This window comes from Ambystoma mexicanum, chromosome 7q (assembly GCF_040938575.1).
Source record: "Ambystoma mexicanum isolate Mex_15411 chromosome 7q, UKY_AmexF1_1, whole genome shotgun sequence".
NCBI classification, from domain to species: domain Eukaryota; kingdom Metazoa; phylum Chordata; class Amphibia; order Caudata; family Ambystomatidae; genus Ambystoma; species Ambystoma mexicanum.
In genome coordinates this window covers 17,196,228-17,214,289 of record NC_090941.1, presented here as the reverse complement: position 1 = coordinate 17,214,289, position 18,062 = coordinate 17,196,228, and the positions used below count along the sequence as shown (strand labels likewise).

The 18,062-nt window shown below is 49.6% G+C and overlaps 1 protein-coding gene across 9 annotated transcripts in view; it reads right to left on the bottom strand.

Moving 5' to 3' along the window:
• DMD (dystrophin) overlaps positions 1–18,062 on the bottom strand; it is a 7,616,828-nt gene that overhangs the window by 2,413,400 nt on the left and 5,185,366 nt on the right. The window lies entirely within an intron of this gene.

Genomic DNA, 18,062 nt, shown 5'->3' with positions numbered 1-18,062 from the left:
GGGCCATGAGCCCATGGAGGTGTTTTATCTTCCCAGGATCCACGCAGGTGGGTTCTGGTGTGCATCCTGTCCTCGGACCTCCTGGGTGGCCTCCCCAACCCCCCCGGGCCCATCAATGGCCATTTTTGATTGTTTCTTATTTTTATTTTTATTTTGATTTCTTTTATTCCCAATTTTTTTGGGACAATCTGTTGGCTTCGATCTGTTGGCTTCGATCTGTTGGCTTCGATCTGTTGGCTTCGATCTGTTGGCTTCGATCTGTTGGCTTCCGTGGTTCCTGTGGGCATACGCTGCATTGTGGCTGGGCACATGCAGGCTTGTAATGTATTTGGTTCAGAAGCTTGGGTTTGAGTCACACACACCCCTCCTGCTTCCCGTTTCCATGGGCTTGCAAAGGGTGTGCCCAAGTGACAGTGAATTACACAGTGACGTTGGACTCCCATGAGCTGTGTGGCCAGTCTGTAGTCAATACTGTGTATACATTCATAGTGCATATTGCTGTTGTGTTGTACACTGCATGTTGCATTGATGTGTAACTCTTCTTCTGTGTCTACCTCCCAATTTGCAGGTCCCTTCCTCATGTCCACACAAGGACCTCTAGTCTGGAGATGGGGACCATGTTGGCAGCAGTGCACCTACAACTCTACATGGCGACAACACTGCACAGTTGGTAGTGGTGGGAGTGCAGCCATTTCCAGGTGGTGAGACTACTAATATGTAACATTTGTGATGTCATGTTAATGGTACTACGTGCTCAAGTATGTTGTTGGTCCGGCATTGTTGTGAGCATTTCAGGTGTTGCAGGTTTCTAATAGTGCCACTGTACATAGTGAGACTGATGTCATGTTGTGGGGATTACTTTGTTTACCTTCAATTAGCATGACATGGCACGGTGTGTCGTGTGGCGGTGCTGGGGTTGGGTTGGCTGACATGGCACTGTCCTCTTGTTGCATTTTGTAAGTGGGTATTCATTTTAGCTGCTTCAATGTGTAACTTCACAAAACTGCATTGGTGGTGTCTGTGTGGGTAGGGATGCACACATTGTGACACTTCCAGGTGAACAATCTCAGGCTGACATGGTATTCCCGGTTCATTCTCCAGACATTCAGGATCAGTGTCAGGTTGAGTCATCATTGATTGTCAGATGGAATGTGCCAGGGCAGTGTGCACTCCACAGGGGTGTGATTTCTATGTGAAGTAATTAGCCACTAGCTGTGTACGGGCTGCCTCCCCCCGTGCCCTTTCCCCTCCAATGCGCAGCGGCTGTGCATGTGGTTGGGGATGTGGGGCCACCACCATGTCCACGGCCAGGCCCCGGCGTGTTGCAACGTTGTGCAGGACACATGCTGCCACTATGATCCTGCACACTACTGGGGGAGCGTATAACAGCTGCCCGCCAGAACGGTCAAGGGAGCGAAAGCGTGACTTTAGCACTCCGAATGTGCGCTCCACTATGCCCCTGGTTGTAATGTGGGCTGTGTTATATCTTACCTGGGGTGGCGTGGTGGGGTTCCGAATTGGCATCATCATGTGGGGGCTGAGAGGGTAGGCACTGTCCCCTGTGGAGGTGGTGATTGGTATCATTGGTGGGGTTGTGACCTTGCTCAGTATCCAACATGCATGCATGTGCAGTGGCATACATACTCACCAAGCAGCCATGTATCGCCATGCCGCCCAGCATCTATGTCCCGGCATAGGGTGGACATTCGGTAAATGAAGCTGTCGTGGGTGGACCCGGGATAGTTGGCATATACTGAGGTGATGATTCCCTTGGCATTACATACTACCTGCACGTTGATGGAATGCCAGTGCTTGCGGTTCCTATAGATGTGCTCTGATGCCCTGGGGGGACGTAGAGCCACATGGGTGCAGTCGATGGCACCTAGCACTTTGGGGAATCGTGCCACTCCGTAAAAGTCCAGGGCGGCAGCATGCCTTTCTGCAGGTGTTCTGGGCAGGTATATGTGCCTGCGGACTGATGGGCGTGCAGTCATGATGTTCAAGACCTGGTGTAGGCAGCGTGACTGGGTGGCCTGTGACACCCCACCCACTATGGCACTTGTCCGCTGAAATGATCCAGTGGCTAAGAAGTGCAGTACATTGAGGACCTTCTCCAGGGGGCTGAGTGCTTGGGAGCACAGGGTGGGTGATGTGAGGTCATCCTCCCACTCAGTCACCAGGTCCAGTATGATGTGTGGTGGAAACCTGTACCTCCCATACACCTGGTCATCAGGCATCCCGAAAAGGCTGGTTCTGGGTGTGAATATTCTGGCCCTGACTATCCTCCTCCTCCTCCTTTGGTAGCCCACTGCCACTGCTGCTAGGAACGGTATGTTCATCCTGGCGTCTGAGCTTGTTATTGTTAAAGTCCGCAATTTTATGCTTTGCGCGTGTTCTAGGCGAGCGTGTTCCCAGTCCAATAGCGTGTGGAAATTCACACGCACCACGGGATACAGCGTGTGACCCGCGCACCCCTGGAATCCAGTTCCCAGTCCAATAGCGTGTGGAAATTCACACGCACCACGGGATACAGCGTGTGACCCGCGCACCCCTGGAATCCAGTTCCCAGTCCAATAGCGTGTGGAAATTCACACGCACCACGGGATACAGGTTCGCTGACGTACTTGCGTGTGTAAGTGGCCGCGCACCCATTAAATACACGTACATAGGCCAATCGCGTGTACGCGCACTTTTGTCCAATTACACGCAATGAAATACACGTACATAGGCCAATCACGCGATGACACTCTGACGTGCAGTATTTCCACGTGTGTTCCGTCATCACGTGCTGAGTGGGGAACGCCCGTGCGGGTCACGTCAGACGCGCTTACGCGCTGAGGGACTCTGGTCCAATAGAATCGCGTATGCGTGCTGACGCGCTTACGCGCTAAGGGCCTTTCCTCGGATTTCACGCTGACGTGCAGGATTTTCACGTGCCAAATCACTCCGTATCAAGCTGGCCACCCGAAAACACACGGAACACCACGCTCCTGCCCAGAAGGCCGAGTTACTGCCCCCCCCAGTGCCCCGAGCAGCCTCCCACGTGCTATCTGCTGCTGCCTGCCTGCCTGCCTGCCTGCTGCCACCGTGCCCTGCCATTTGGTGCCTGCACATCAGCCATCTGCAGGGGTCCAGTTGCTGTGTCCACCCCTGCTGGAACTGAAGACTCCCAACTGGGATTACATCGCTCCACAGCCCAGCCCCAGGACCCAGTTGCCCACCCACACCTGCCTCTGGGGTTGCCATGTCGGGCACTTCCACATCTGGCACCAGTGGCAACCCCAGGCCAGAGGGGCAGAGGGGCACCAGCTTCACTGCCACCGAAGTTGGTGTCCTGGTGGAGCATGTCCTGGGGCAGTATGATGCCCTCTTTGGATCGTCCCGCGCCAGCAAGGAAGGACGGGAGAGGATCTGGGCCGACTGTGTGGTTGCCATCAACGCGGAGGGGGTGGCAACCCGCAACGTCCAGAAGATCAAGAAGCGCTGGGAGGACTTGAGGTCCAGGACCCTTGTGAAGGCCCGGCGCCTCGTGGAGGGGGGCCGGGGCCGCATGAGTTCCATCCAGAAGAGGGTCCTGGAACGCGTACGCCCAGCGCTCCACGCCCAGGTCCTTGAGAGAGAGGCCCGTCTGGAGTTGAGCGGTATGTGTCCAAGCATTACTGTGTGAGACAGGGCATGTTGCGGTGTGCTGGTTCTATGATACTTGCCTGTATGTGTGCCATGGGCCATGTATGCATGTATGTGTGCAGGGACATCATGGTAATGCATGTGCGACCAGTGATGTGTGACCCACATGGTTGTTGCATGTGTTGAAATGCGGCATGGGGAGCCCTATGCAGATTTTGGACATGAGAGCATGCCAGTCTCTGTACCTGGACATGGATGGGGGTGAAGGATGGGTGCTGATGCCAGGTACATATATGGTAGCCATGTCTGTGTGCCTGACCTGCGTGTCTGTGACTTGTGCATGCCATGGATGCATGACACATGTGTGTGACAATGCACAGATTCAGTGACGCACCCAACTTACCCTTGTTTCTCCTGTGTTCGGTGTGTTTGGGGCCAGATGGATGTGACTGAGGTGAAGTGTGTGCATGTGATATGCATGAGCCATGATGCATGTGAGTTACATATCATTGAATGTTTCTAGAGTCCATTGGACATGCATGGAAATGTCCATGGCATGCACCATGCCTGTTACTGTGTGTGTTTTGCCTGGACGGACCCATGTGTTGTGGAGGGACATGATGGAAGTGTACTTTGACAGTGGTGCTCATCTGCTATTGCTTCCTGTCTAGGGGACCATTGTACAGTAGCCTGATGCTTGTGTCCTTTGTCTCCCTCTACGCAGCGGCTAGTGAAGAAGAGGGCGGAGACGGCGCTGTGGAGCAAGGCGGCGGGGATGCCCCCACGGCTGCAGCGGAAGGGGTGGGTGAGCCCCCACAGGGGCCTGCTACGGCGGGAGACGGTGAGGAGCCATCCAGGTTGGTGGTTTGCACTGAGGAGGAGGAGGCCGACACTGGTGCACACATGGGGCCTGGTGGGAGCATCCCTGCTGGTGCAAGTGGTGCAGTCCAGGGCCAGGGGCAGGAGGCAGCACAGGTCACCGTGGAGGGGCCTGTGCATGTCACTGTCCCTGACCCTGTGAGTGCACCACCATGCACCAGCAGGGATGCCCCGTCCCAGGCCCGTCCGCAGGTAGAGGGGATGTCCATGTCACCTGACTCCCCTCCACCTGCGGACGTGGTAACCCCTGGCCGCGTGGAGAAGGTCCTGATTGGGGTCGCGATGCGCACGACTGTGATTCGTGATGACGTGCGTGCTTCCCGGGAGGAGCACGCACGTCATCACGAAGTGCACCGTGCCGACGTGGCCCAATTGGGATCGGCCATGTTCGGGGGTTTCCTGCATGTGTTGGCCAATCTGACGGCCCTCTCCTCCTCTGTGCAGGCTATCCACCGGTCGTTCTCCTTGCCGTCTTCCGGCCCAGATGCCACCAGGGCCCCCTGTGGACCTGCCCCGACCAATGCAGCCAGCTCGGTGGGGATCCCATCCCTGCCACAGTTGGGAGTCGGAGGTCCAGCAGGGGTGGACAACACAGCAAGTGGACCCCAGCAGATGGAAGATGTGACGGCATCATCGGGCAGGGCACGTGCACGACAGCGTCGGTGGTTTCCATCAGCCTGGATGCCGTCGTGCTGGCAGAGGCAGTGGCGTCGGAGGCAGCAGCGGGCTCGACGTGGGAGGCATCATGGCTCGGGGCCATCAAGATCCGAGGGGCAGGCATCGGCCGGAGGGCAGGGCAACCCTGGGATGGTGGTGTGTTCCGTGTGGGAGGAGTTTGGCCAGCGGATAGGTGCGGAGCGGCAGCGGGCGGAAGAGGAGCGGCTCGCCATGGTCAGGGCGGAGTTCTCCATGCGTCGGGCATTGAGGCGGGCTGAGTGCCTCGAGGAAGCTCGCAGGGAGTTTGAGGTGGACATGGGGTTGTCCCTGCGAGACCTCGGGGCCAGGACAGAGTCCCGCCTCCAGGACATCGACATGGAGTTCGATGATGCCCTGGCCAGCAACATCACCAAGTGAGCCGCAGGACTTGCCCGCTGCCTTTGTATATAGTTATTTAGTTAGTTAGTGCTAGGTTTCATTTATTTATTTTAATTATTTTGGACCGCTCGGACAATGGCCACTTTTTTGTACATATATTTTTCATTAGTTAGTGGTAGGTTTCATTTTTGGTGTTGGGCTCATGGACCCTGGAACATTCCTGTATATAGTTTGTTTTTTTGGGAGATACATTTTTTTAATTTCTTATTGTTTTCACCATGACGTAATGGTTTTTCATTAATTTCCTATTACATGATATTGCTTTGGACAAATTCATTTTAATTTTTTTTTCCTTTGTTTTTTTGTTTATCACTTTTGTTCTCGGACATGGACCATTTATTTACTTAGCCACATCGTTGTATGTTTGAAAATTTCACTTATTTTTGGTATTTAATACATTTTTTATATTTTCTTACACTTGTGTTATTTTCTCATTGGTTTGTTACATGTCATGATATGGGTTTTGACATTCACTTGCACCCATTGTGTATGTGTGTGTGACGGACATGTGTTCTTTTGCATACTTGGCATTGGGGTTGTGTCATGTGATTGCATTCACTATGTGGGTGGATGCAATCCTTGCCTGGGTGTTTGTGCTGGGTATGCTGGCCATTACTGCCATGATTGTGTATCGTCAGGACCTGGGGCCAGGGGGACATGTGTGGGGGTCTGCTGGCAGGTTCCCCACAGTGCTGGGGGGTGGGGGTGGTGGGAGACATGAGTGGGGGCCTGGTGGAGGGTGCCCCTGGTGGCGGGGGGGTGGGGGTGGTGGGAGGCATGGGTGGGGGCCTGGTGGAGGGTGCCCCTGGTGACTGGGGGGGTGGGGGTGGTGGGAGACATGAGTGGGTGCCTGGTGGAGGGTGCCCCTGGATGGTGGGGGGTGGGGGTGGTGGGAGACATGAGTGGGGGCCTGGTGGAGGCTGCCCCTGCACTGCTGGGGGGTGGGGGTGGTGGGAGACATGGTTGGGGGCCTGGTGGAGGCTGCCCCTGCACTGCTGGGGGGTGGGGGTGGTGGGAGACATGAGTGGGGGCCTGGTGGAGGGTGCCCCTGGTGACTGGGGGGGTGGGGGTGGTGGGAGACATGAGTGGGGGCCTGGTGGAGGGTGCCCCTGGATGGTGGGGGGTGGGGGTGGTGGGAGACATGGTTGGGGGCCTGGTGGAGGGTGCCCCTGGATGGTGGGGGGTGGGGGTGGTGGGAGACATGGTTGGGGGCCTGGTGGAGGGTGCCCCTGGTGACTGGGGGGTGGGGGTGGTGGGAGACATGAGTGGGGGCCTGGTGGAGGGTGCCCCTGGATGGTGGGGGGTGGGGGTGTTGGGAGACATGGTTGGGGGCCTGGTGGAGGGTGCCCCTGGTGACTGGGGGGTGGGGGTGGTGGGAGACATGAGTGTGGGCCTGGTGGAGGGTGCCCCTGGTGGCGGGGGGGTGGGGGTGATAGGGGACATGAGTGGGGGCCTGGTGGAGGCTGCCCCTGCACTGCTGGGGGGTGGGGGTGGTGGGAGACATGAGTGGGGGCCTGGTGGAGGGTGCCCCTGGTGACTGGGGGGGTGGGGGTGGTGGGTGACATGAGTGGGGGCCTGGTGGAGGGTGCCCCTGGTGGCGGTGGGGTGGGGGTGGTTTCAGGCATGGGTGGGGGCCTGGTGGAAGGTGCCCCTGGTGACTGGGGGGGTGGGGGTGGTGGGAGACATGAGTGTGGGCCTGGTGGAGGCTGCCCCTGCACTGCTGGGGGGTGGGGGTGGTGGGAGACATGAGTGGGGGCCTGGTGGAGGGTACCCCTGGTGACTGGGGGGGTGGGGGTGGTGGGAGACATGAGCAGGTGTGCAGGGTAGTCCCCTGTTTTGTGGGCTGCCTGCAGGGGCCGTCGAGGGTGACAGGACCCACCCAGCCTAATCGCGTGTGTAACTTCGCACGCACCCCTGTAATACACGTACCAAGCCAAATCGCGTGTGATAATTCCCGCGCACCCCTGAAATACACGCGCCCAGCCTATTCGCGTGTGGAAATTCCCGCGCACCCCTGAAATACACGCGCCCAGGCTATTCGCGTGTGGAACTTCCCGCGCTCCCCTGAAATACACGCGCCCAGGCTATTCGCGTGTGGAACTTCCCGCGCACCCCTGAAATACACGCGCCCAGCCTATTCGCGTGTGGAAATTCCCGCCCACCCCTGAAATACACGCGCCCAGCCTATTCGCGTGTGGAAATTCCCGCGCACCCCTGAAATACACCCGCCCAGGCTATTCGCGTGTGGAACTTCCAGCGCACCCCTGAAATACACGCGCCCAGGCTATTCGCGTGTGGAACTTCCCGCGCACCCCTGAAATACACGCGCCCAGCCTATTCGCGTGTGGAACTTCCCGCGCACCCCTGAAATACACGCGGCCAGGCTATTCGCGTGTGGAACTTCCCGCGCACCCCTGAAATACACGTACCCTGCTGTAATCGCGTGTGGGACTTCGCGCGCACCCCTGTAATACACGTACCAAGCCAAATCGCGTGTGATAATTCCCGCGCACCCCTGAAATACACACGCCCAGGCTATTCGCGTGTGGAAATTCCCGCGCACCCCTGAAATACACGTACCCTGCTGTAATCGCGTGTGGGACTTCCCGCGCACCCCTGTAATACACGCGCCCAGCCTATTCGCGTGTGGAAATTCCCGCGCACCCCTGAAATACACGCGCCCAGGCTATTCGCGTGTGGAACTTCCCGCGCACCCCTGAAATACATGCGGCCAGGCTATTCGCGTGTGGAACTTCCCGCGCACCCCTGAAATACACATACCCTGCTGTAATCGCGTGTGGGACTTCCCGCGCTCCCCTGTAATACACGCGCCCAGCCTATTCGCGTGTGGAAATTCCCGCGCACCCCTGAAATACACGCGCCCAGGCTATTCGCGTGTGGAACTTCCCGCGCACCCCTGAAATACATGCGGCCAGGCTATTCGCGTGTGGAACTTCCCGCGCACCCCTGAAATACACGTACCCTGCTGTAATCGCGTGTGGGACTTCCCGTGCACCCCTGTAAATGACGTACCCTAGTTTTTCGCGTGTAGGATTTCACGCGCACCCCTGGAATTCCCGTAGCCTAGCTTTTCGCGTGTGAAACTTCCCGCGCACCCCTGTAAATGACGTACCCTAGTTTTTCGCGTGTAGGATTTCACGCGCACCCCTGGAATTCCCGTAGCCTAGCTTTTCGCGTGTGAAACTTCCCGCGCACCCCTGTAAATGACGTACCCTAGTTTTTCGCGTGTAGGATTTCACGCGCACCCCTGGAATTCCCGTAGCCTAGCTTTTCGCGTGTGAAACTTCCCGCGCACCCCTGTAAATGACGTACCCTGGCTTTTCGCGTGTGGAACTTCACACGCACCTAGGGATACACGTACCCAGGGCAATCGCGCGAGTGACTTCTCGCGCAACCCGTTGTACACACACGCGCGAATTTTTGAACAGTGGGTGTCCGTGTAAATGGCGTACACATTTGCACATCATTAGTCCTTTGGGGTCACGGTATGGCCCATTGCTGTATGTGGGTGGTATTTGTTGGCGCAGGTTTTGGCGCACTTTCGTTGAGTGCGTCGGGACGCTACCGCCTGCTTACTTGTGGCGTACGTTTTTGGGCCTGTGCGCTGGTTTGATCGAGCGCTGTTTTGCCCTGTTCGAATCCATGAATACGTGTTGCCGGAGAGCGTGTTGGCGTTCCGCGCACTTGCCTCCTGTACTTCCCCGTGCCGCCCACATTCTTCCCCATTCCGAGTGTTGTGCCCCATTTTATTCCCCATTCCGAGTGTCCTGCCCTGTGTTCTGCCTACTTTAGAGCTGTGCGCTGCGCTCGGAGTGATAGCGCAGTGGCCGTGGCGCACGCCGTTGGTTGACCTGTGCGCCGGCGTGCGCCGCGCACTTTTTCAGTGCACGTCCTATGCTTTTCTTACGCACGGACTTCCATGAATCGACGTGCGCTGGTTTCCCTGCGCTTTTCGCTATTTTTCGGCGCAGCGCACGTATAGGCCCCTCTGCGCCGGAATTTTCGGCGCACATTTATTCCATGAATCGGCCTCCAGATGTATTATTTTTGTCTTGAAAAAAAATATACTAACAAACTAGAAAGGCCACTGACTAGTTGAAGGCTCTATTAACATCCAATTTGGGCATGTGTGACTATGCAAGATACCACTGCACATTAGGCAAATTCATATGAAAAGATACAACGTGCCGAGTAAAACATGAATTACAAAGCTCTAGAAGGATATCAATAATTTATTTCATCCCAGTGCAACTGGAAATAGTAGTTATCTCACTTTATAATGCCCTTTAAACGAGGAAATCGGAATGCATTTATTGAAGTACTCTGACAAAGCCATACAATCTGTCTTTTCTCCCTAAGGGCGATCCACCCCCTTTGGGACTAGAGAAGTGAGCCAGCTGAACAACACTCTTGCGAGGGGACAGGGGAAGTGAGATCCCACTGGGGTGATCCTCCCTATGGGGACATGGGATGCCAAAAGGATAACACCTCTACTTACCTTTCCTAAAAGTCGAACACATTTATTGGTTACATGGGAAGTGAACAGGGCATGTGCAGGGATCCTTTCATGTGGAAGGCTCGGTTTCTGACCTGTATTTGACATCACCTTCTTGTGGAAGCCAGCACCAATCAACTTTCTTCTTCTGTTCCAGAAAGGAACTTAAAGAATGCAGAACATCTGAAGGGCGAGAGGGCATCCACTGTAGCCAATTAATGCAGGCTTCAAGAGCTGCACAGAGAAGTTGTCGAGTACGAAGCAGACGCTGTGGTGGGTGAAATCTGGAGACAGCATGGAGATGGCTGTAGTTTATATGAAGGCAGAACCTTGAGTGTGAGAGGGGCCGCTGATGCAGGAATCTCCACCAGCCACAAAGGCGAGAGGTACCAGCAGCATGGAGCATAGACGCCAAGTCTCCCAGTAGGATGAGACTGCCTTGAATGCCACCAGTGAAAGGGTCTGAGAAGCCCAAAGCCCATGAGGGGCCAAACTGCAAGCATACCCCAGGATGGGGGTGAACAAAACCGAACAAGCAAAGGGGCCAGAGAAGCCTGTAGCCTGTGAGGGGTCAATTGAGAACATCCCCTGGATGGAGGTGTAGAGGAAGAGCCAAATACCCCTACCAGAAGCTCCTCCCCCATTTTGTCTTTGTGTTGGGAACCGGAAATTGCGACATGCGCAGTACCAGTTATGATGCCTATATCACAAAGAATTCTCAAGACAAGGTATCCATTGAGAAAAACCTATATGCATTCACGAAGAAGTGATGGTCTTCTGGAAAATGTCCCGGAAGAAGTATGAAAATGAAGGAGAAAGAAGACCGGTGATGTCACATGAAGCAAAACGGACGCATATAGGATAGACATGAAAAAAAGAAAGAATATAGACATTCAATAGGATCTGAGGATGAGGTATCGAAGAAAAGCAATATTTCGGGATCAAAATGAAGATTGCTCCTGTGAAAAAACACTGACGAAAATGTAAAGTCATTTTACAATTGTACAGATGCTGTAACGCAAGTAGACAAAGTAATCCTGTGGCTGGCTACATAGTGAATAGATTGCAGCGATGCTCCAATGTGTATATATATATGAATATATAGAATTTGGATGTTCCACAATGCACTTTAGTAAACTTGGACCCTGTGAATTGAAAGGGTTTGAAGTGTGGCACAGTTGAAAACAGCTTATGGTGAAGGAGAATTCAAGAAAGGCTGGCTGGTCCAGCACCAAGAGTCTGGACCACTGTGAGCTTGGTTGTCTGTCAAGAAGCTACATCAACGGGAAAAAGAAACAAACTTCTGTTTGAGGTGAAATGGAAAAACACTGAAAGTGCCAAGAGTTAATAATTTAATGGTATTTTATGCAACAAAAAGCTAAAAAACCTGGTCTCCAGTCACATGGTCAGATAGAAATAGACAGTGGATCGAGCTACACCGAAACCAGAAGATAAGACCATGCCACACTCCCTTTTATTCTTAGGCTCAGTGAGCGTCTAGAAGGCAAAGTTAAAAGCCTAATTGAATGACAAACTGCAGGAGTGATGATAGATGTTGGGCTAATTGGGTGGGGAGGCAATACCAGGCTAACCCTCCCCAGCACCTGGGGTAACCAGCTTGCGTGCTGCTAGCAAGTGGAATATTCCAGAAGGGTACAAGCATGCCAACCAATTATAGAGGGCCACATACCAAAGAACCCTATAGTTTGTGTAACCAATAGGGTGTCGAGTATTAGTATGAAAAAGAAGATGACTTGCACTTGGGATGGGCTTAGTTGTCCACCTGATCTTAGAGACCCAATCACAGCCCCCGTCAGTATGGAATGCATAACCAGATGTCCTCTTTAAGCCTATAACATTCCCTAGTAGGTGTTCTTATTTTACCATCTAGGATGACATCAGTAGTGACACATTTTTAGTATAAAAATGTTGATTTTTCATTTAATGCTTTGAGTGCGAGAAATCGAGCGAACATCCGTTAATGTCCGTTGTAACTCCCTGTTTTAGATAATTGTTAATAAAACAATACTATGTTTTGCCAACTTCCTGAGTCGGTTTGATTATTGATGAATGAGTAAGTTCTGCATCCCCATCCATCTCTTAGTATTGCTCACTCGTCTTAAAGGGCCCCAGGTCCCGGGGTTCAGGGGTGATCAAAACTGAACAGCAAAGGTGCCAGAGAAGCCTGCAGCCTGCTAAGGGCTGATCAACAACATATCCCAGGATGGGGTGAACAAAAACGAACAAGCAGAAGGGCCAGCAAAGCCTGAAGCACATAAGTGGCCAACCGAGAATGCACCAAGATGGGGGGAACAAACCTGAACAAGTGAATGGACAAGAGAAGCCTGTAGTCTGCATGGGGGCAACTGAGAACATACTCCAGGAAGCGGGTGAGCACAACTGGACAAGCAAAAGGTCCCAAAATTGTCAGAGCCTATGAGGGGCTAGCCACTTGTTTACCTCAGGACATGGTGAACCATGTTGAAAAAGCAAACAGGCTAGAGCTTCCCCAATCCTACCCAGGGCTAATAAGAGTACCAAACAGGTAAAGAAACAGAAAAGCAGATTGAGGTAGCCCAGCATCTACCCAAGGTCGTCTAAAGCCCAGGAATACAATTTGTTGGACTTGGGGGTACTGAGAATCCTGGTGTAAATCTGTACATCTCTGAGAAGAGATAACATCTGATGGTTGGATGAGGACATTGTTCTGAACACAACAGGACCTTTGAGAGACATTTTTCTTTTGAAAACATTTTTTGATTTTGAGACACAAGAAACTCGCCTAACTCTGGGTCGAAGGTCAGAAACCAACTACCACTACTTCCCAGGGTGAAGTAACCCATAAGTAAGCCTTATCTTAGGATCCTTCTTTCTATCTTCTTTTTCATAGAGTAGTGTTAGGTTAGCTTAGGTTTGGAATAGAGGAATGACTTTAATTTGTGAGATATCTTGACAAGCACCTTTTTTAAATGTATAGCATTGGGAACTCATCGTAGAAGTAGGGACTACAACAGGTTTCTCTTTTCTTAATAAAGCAGTGTTGAACTATGCCACCATGTCAGCTTCCTCTGTCTGACCTACCACAGTGCTTTACTATACTGAACATTTTTGGAAGACTGCATTCATGTTTCTGCTAAATGAAAATATGGAGTTGCCACCTCCATTGCTTTTCCTTGAAAAGTAGGTGCTATATTAGACAAAACTGCATGTCATACAATACATAATGATTATAGGATGACATTTTTATGAAAAGCAAAGAGTTCCTCTGCGATGGGAAATATACTTCAATGCATTTTTATCTGGAAATATAAATTGGTGAGTTAAATAAAAGGATCATTTTTAGAATATTAAACAAATATGGTTCGGAATGCAATTTGGGGAGGGGGGATAGCTCAGGAGCAACACTTTTGTCTTGGAAGCAAGACAACACAGTGCAAAACAGGTTTGAATCCCGATCTCGTGCTTAGAAACCACTCATGGTATTAAGCGTGTTATAAATGAACAATAACATAAATAAATTAAATTAGCTCAGGTATAAGTGTGCGAGGATGCAAACATTACTCCTCCACATTCCCATTTGCGAGAATAACATATTTTAAAAGGAAAAGGGCAACATAAATGAGAAAAGTGGCCCTTTTAAGTATGACGTAATAATTAGTGCTGAGTGTCTTTGTTTCTCTCCTTGTTGCTCCTAATGTAATGCCCCCAATCTACTTTCTGAAAATAAAAACGTGTATGGCTCAGATCACCAACTACACTTTCAAGCTGTTCTGTATCTACAACAACTATAAAAGTCTTCACAGGGTTATTTGGTAATCACAAAAAAAAACAGTTGTTTCAAAAGCATTTGCTACCTCTGGCGTCTAATGGATATGTTTTGCTGAGCATTCACCTGGTAATATGTGTTATTAGCAAGCCCAGGGAAGCTAAAGAATCCAGTGTAACTGCGAGCGTGTATGGGAATCAGCAGTGGTCAAAAGGTTGATGTCACAGCAGGTAAATAATGTTAAATTCGAAAATAAATGTTTAAAAGATGAAAGTTGGAGAAAAACAAGTTCGGAAGCACGACATTTTGAAAAACTAAAGTAAATATAAGTTTGAAAAAAATTGAGAAATCATTAAAAAATAATAAAGGAAGGAGTTCATGTGGTTGCAGGAAAGAAAAGGAGGGGTGGCAGGCACAGTGTATTTTGAAAAACTGTTTAATTAAAAACAAGACATTGGGGATGCATTGTTTCGTGGAAAGGAGACACTATGCCTATAGATAACAAAGGGAATAATGCGTGTGCTCTGGCATTATACTGTGACCATAAAATACCTGACTACAGGGTGGGGAAAATTCACAAGTGGATGGGCGAGGGGCAAGGGCGCTTTGTCAGGGGAGCAGCAAAAGAAAAATCACTTAAACCAAAAGGTATGCAAATGAAATGCAACACAAATATTGTTCAAACAACAATGCATTTAAATCCATAGCAATACAGAGTATTCAAAAGGTACATTTTCAATCTTTGAGATTTCATTTTCCAACTTTAAGTTTAAAAACCGAAAACCTATACGTAAAAAAGCACTTTGTGAGAATGGATCACAGTCAGATAAAGATGAATGTCCAACTATTGACTTACCACATCCTTCAGTGGCAAAGGGAAGGTGAACCCACTTGACACAACAGCAGGGATCAGTAACCAGCAGTTCACCAGATGTTTTGGACTTTGGCTTTTATCCTTTACCAATGACCGTAATGGCTAGACCTGATCGGCGATGCCGTATAAAACATCCAGAGAGCCAACGGTTGCCTACCCCTGTGCTCCAGGAATGCAACAGGACCCTACCTGCTTGCTTTTTCCGCTGGATCTACCTGTCATAGACAATTAAAGGCGCCAAGCGACTATCACATGTCAAGTATTAGAAGTTTTTTAGTCTTGCCAAAATCTGAATTGTCAACAGATCATACTGAAGAAAGCTAACTGCACTGGACCATTACAGACAAAAAGTAGAAATTGCACTCATTCAGATTCACACAGATAATGAGCATATCATGGGAATACTCATACATATTTCTGCCAAGCCAGTAAAATATTCCAAACACATCCGAGCTCATTTTGGAAGTCCAGCAGCATAAATAGTGCCTCTAAAGAAAGGCTTAACACAGACGCACCTCTACTCACACTACACGGAATATTCATTCTTCTTGAAGGCAGGGGCATAAGAGAAGTTACTTGTCTGCCGCCCGATTGCCCTCCGTCTTCAAAACCAACTTTGTTTCATGCCAGCATGATCTTTTAAAATGAATACAAATTGTCAGCAACCAATGTCCTTTGACACTGTATTTATATCAGTAAATACATTACTGAATGTGCAAACAATGCCGTAGAAGTCAACAATGTGTAATATATATGCTGTGCATAACTTCCCAACGTAGCCATTAGCAAATATTTCAATATGCAAATGTTGTATTCCTCTACTGTGATGTCATAGCGTAGGTTTATGATAGTCATAATCAACTGCTTTGACATTACAGCAGGGATACACATTTACTCTATTAGGATTGTTTATATTCCTTTATTGGGAGCTGTAGGGTGAAGTGAGGGGGGACTTGGGCCATCATTACAAGGAAATATAACCAAACCTGTCTACATTTTCTGCTAATCGTAATCACAGTGAAGGCACCTGAGTTTGGATTGTTCATTTTGGTTCCCGTTCCTGAAGTCCATATGATTCCAATGGGCATGGAATTGCTGCTGGCAGCAATTCCATCTGGGGTAAATCTTTCATTTTTTGGATGTAAAGGGAAAGAACGCCTCCAGAAAGAGGTATTTCTGCTACTTTACCCACAAACCTATAATTTGGCAGTGCCAGAATGTGGTAGTAAATTGGTGGTAATGAAATTATTGGCTACTCTAAATCAGTGACTTTGTAAACACCAAATAGTGAACACTGTTAAGATATACTCTTTCCAAACTTATTTATAAATCAAAAACTGTAAAATTTCTCTTAAACTTTCCATAGACTAATGCACTCTCAATTTTCCATTTCGTAAAAAATCACTGTGTCTGCCTGCACTTCCCTAGTGCGCTCTACAAGCCCAGGTACCTCATCTGGAGTTTTAGCTCCCTTGCTGCCCACACTTCCTGTTGATGTGTTGGCACAGTTAAACTGGCAGAAGCCATCTCCTGATTAGTTCTTCAATAACTCTCCTCTAGGGGACTGGCTTCCTTGCATTGCTGCTATCTTCCATGGATTTTGGGAAGAGCATCAATCGGCAGCTGAGTCAGACAATATAAAAGGGTTTGTAGCAGTTTTATACACCCCAGCGTCTACGTAATCAATGAAGTTGTTTCTAAGCAGGATCCCCAGAGAGGGATATAAGTCACATTCCTGCACAGGCACTCTGTCGCATAGCAGGCCCACCTCCAAATTCCCAAATAAGGAGGCTCCCCCTTGAGGAGTGGTGACAATCTCCTTGGATTTGTCACATTTTTTGGAATGAATCATAGTAATTGGTCCATGTGTGTGGGAAATAATGGGATTCAATCAGGCAGGATAATTCTGTTTTGTGTAGATCAGCTGCAAGAATTAATATATTAATATATTTATCAAAACATATCTTACAACTCTAGACCCCATGCAATATTGGCCAATAGGGACAGAATAGGGATTGCAACAGTGGAACTGGGAGGCCATACACTACTTAACATTATAGATGGGTAGCTTTCCTCTATGGGATGCATTTCATCTCTGAGTTCTGAATGACATCACAGACAACTCTCGCATTGCTGCTCATATTAACTATGAGAATATACTGCTGAAGTATATTCTCATAGTTAATAGCTGCCCATCTATAATTCTATTTACCCAATTCCAAAGGAAATTGTACTGCGTGAGTGAAAACAAAATGCACTTACTTATGGAATAAGAAAGCTAAATGGAGATGCCACAATACCAGATTATGTTTTATTGAATGGAGATAATTATTTCGGCAATTACTGATTGTATAATTGTTTTAAGGTTTTTCATAAACACTGAAAATACAATGACAAATATACGTATTGACTTTCCATTTTATCAACACCAATAAACCAGTGCCAATTGTGGTAGTTAGCTGGGGATTGTCACGAGGAAAGGCACACTATATGGCTGCCTCCCCTTCCTTTTCAAGCTTACTGTCTCCCCATGGGTACCTTCCTTATCCTGTGTTTAATGTTGGTCTGCCAATTTGCAAGCTTAATAGCATTGTTCATAAAAGCATTGATAAGATTGCGACGCTAGCTTCACATGGAAATGATTCTTTTGAGTTTAACGTTGATGACACGGGTCTCACTACAGGCTTGTAAAGCGACTGATGGCTTCTTGCTTATTTGAATTCTTGAACATGTGTTCCTCTTACATGAGAGTAATGTACAGAGCGACCATTATTTAGTAGCATGTCTCACTGTTTGGGAGAGAGACATTCACCAGTAGGTTTATTTGCAAGTCGTTAGGCACTATCTGGAAACACAGTCGCTTTGTAGCACATCAAAAGCAAAAGGTAAGAGGATGATTGGGAAACGGCTAAGGAAAGGGTCATCGGAGAAGGGCAGAGTTAGGATACAGAAAGCACAGAAGATTGTTCAGAGCAAAACACAATGTTTACAGCAAAAGGGGCAGTGACAGGAAGATCATGATACTATTGCCAGGTGGCACATGCGAGGCTAACCATCAACGGCATTGAGAAAGGGAAGGCATAAGATAGATCACGGTCATGAGAGTTGAGACAGAGGGTGCAAAGGATTTTTGAAAGTGATACGTTTTTATTTCTTTCAAGACTCTGCAGTGATTCTCTTCTGACCTGAGAGCTACTGAGGGATTGAAGTTGAAGGACTGATCACTGTTATCCACATGTGTCTTCTAGTAAGTGTGTCATCCTTCATTTGGAAATATTTCATGCAATCTACATCTCTTCAAAGGA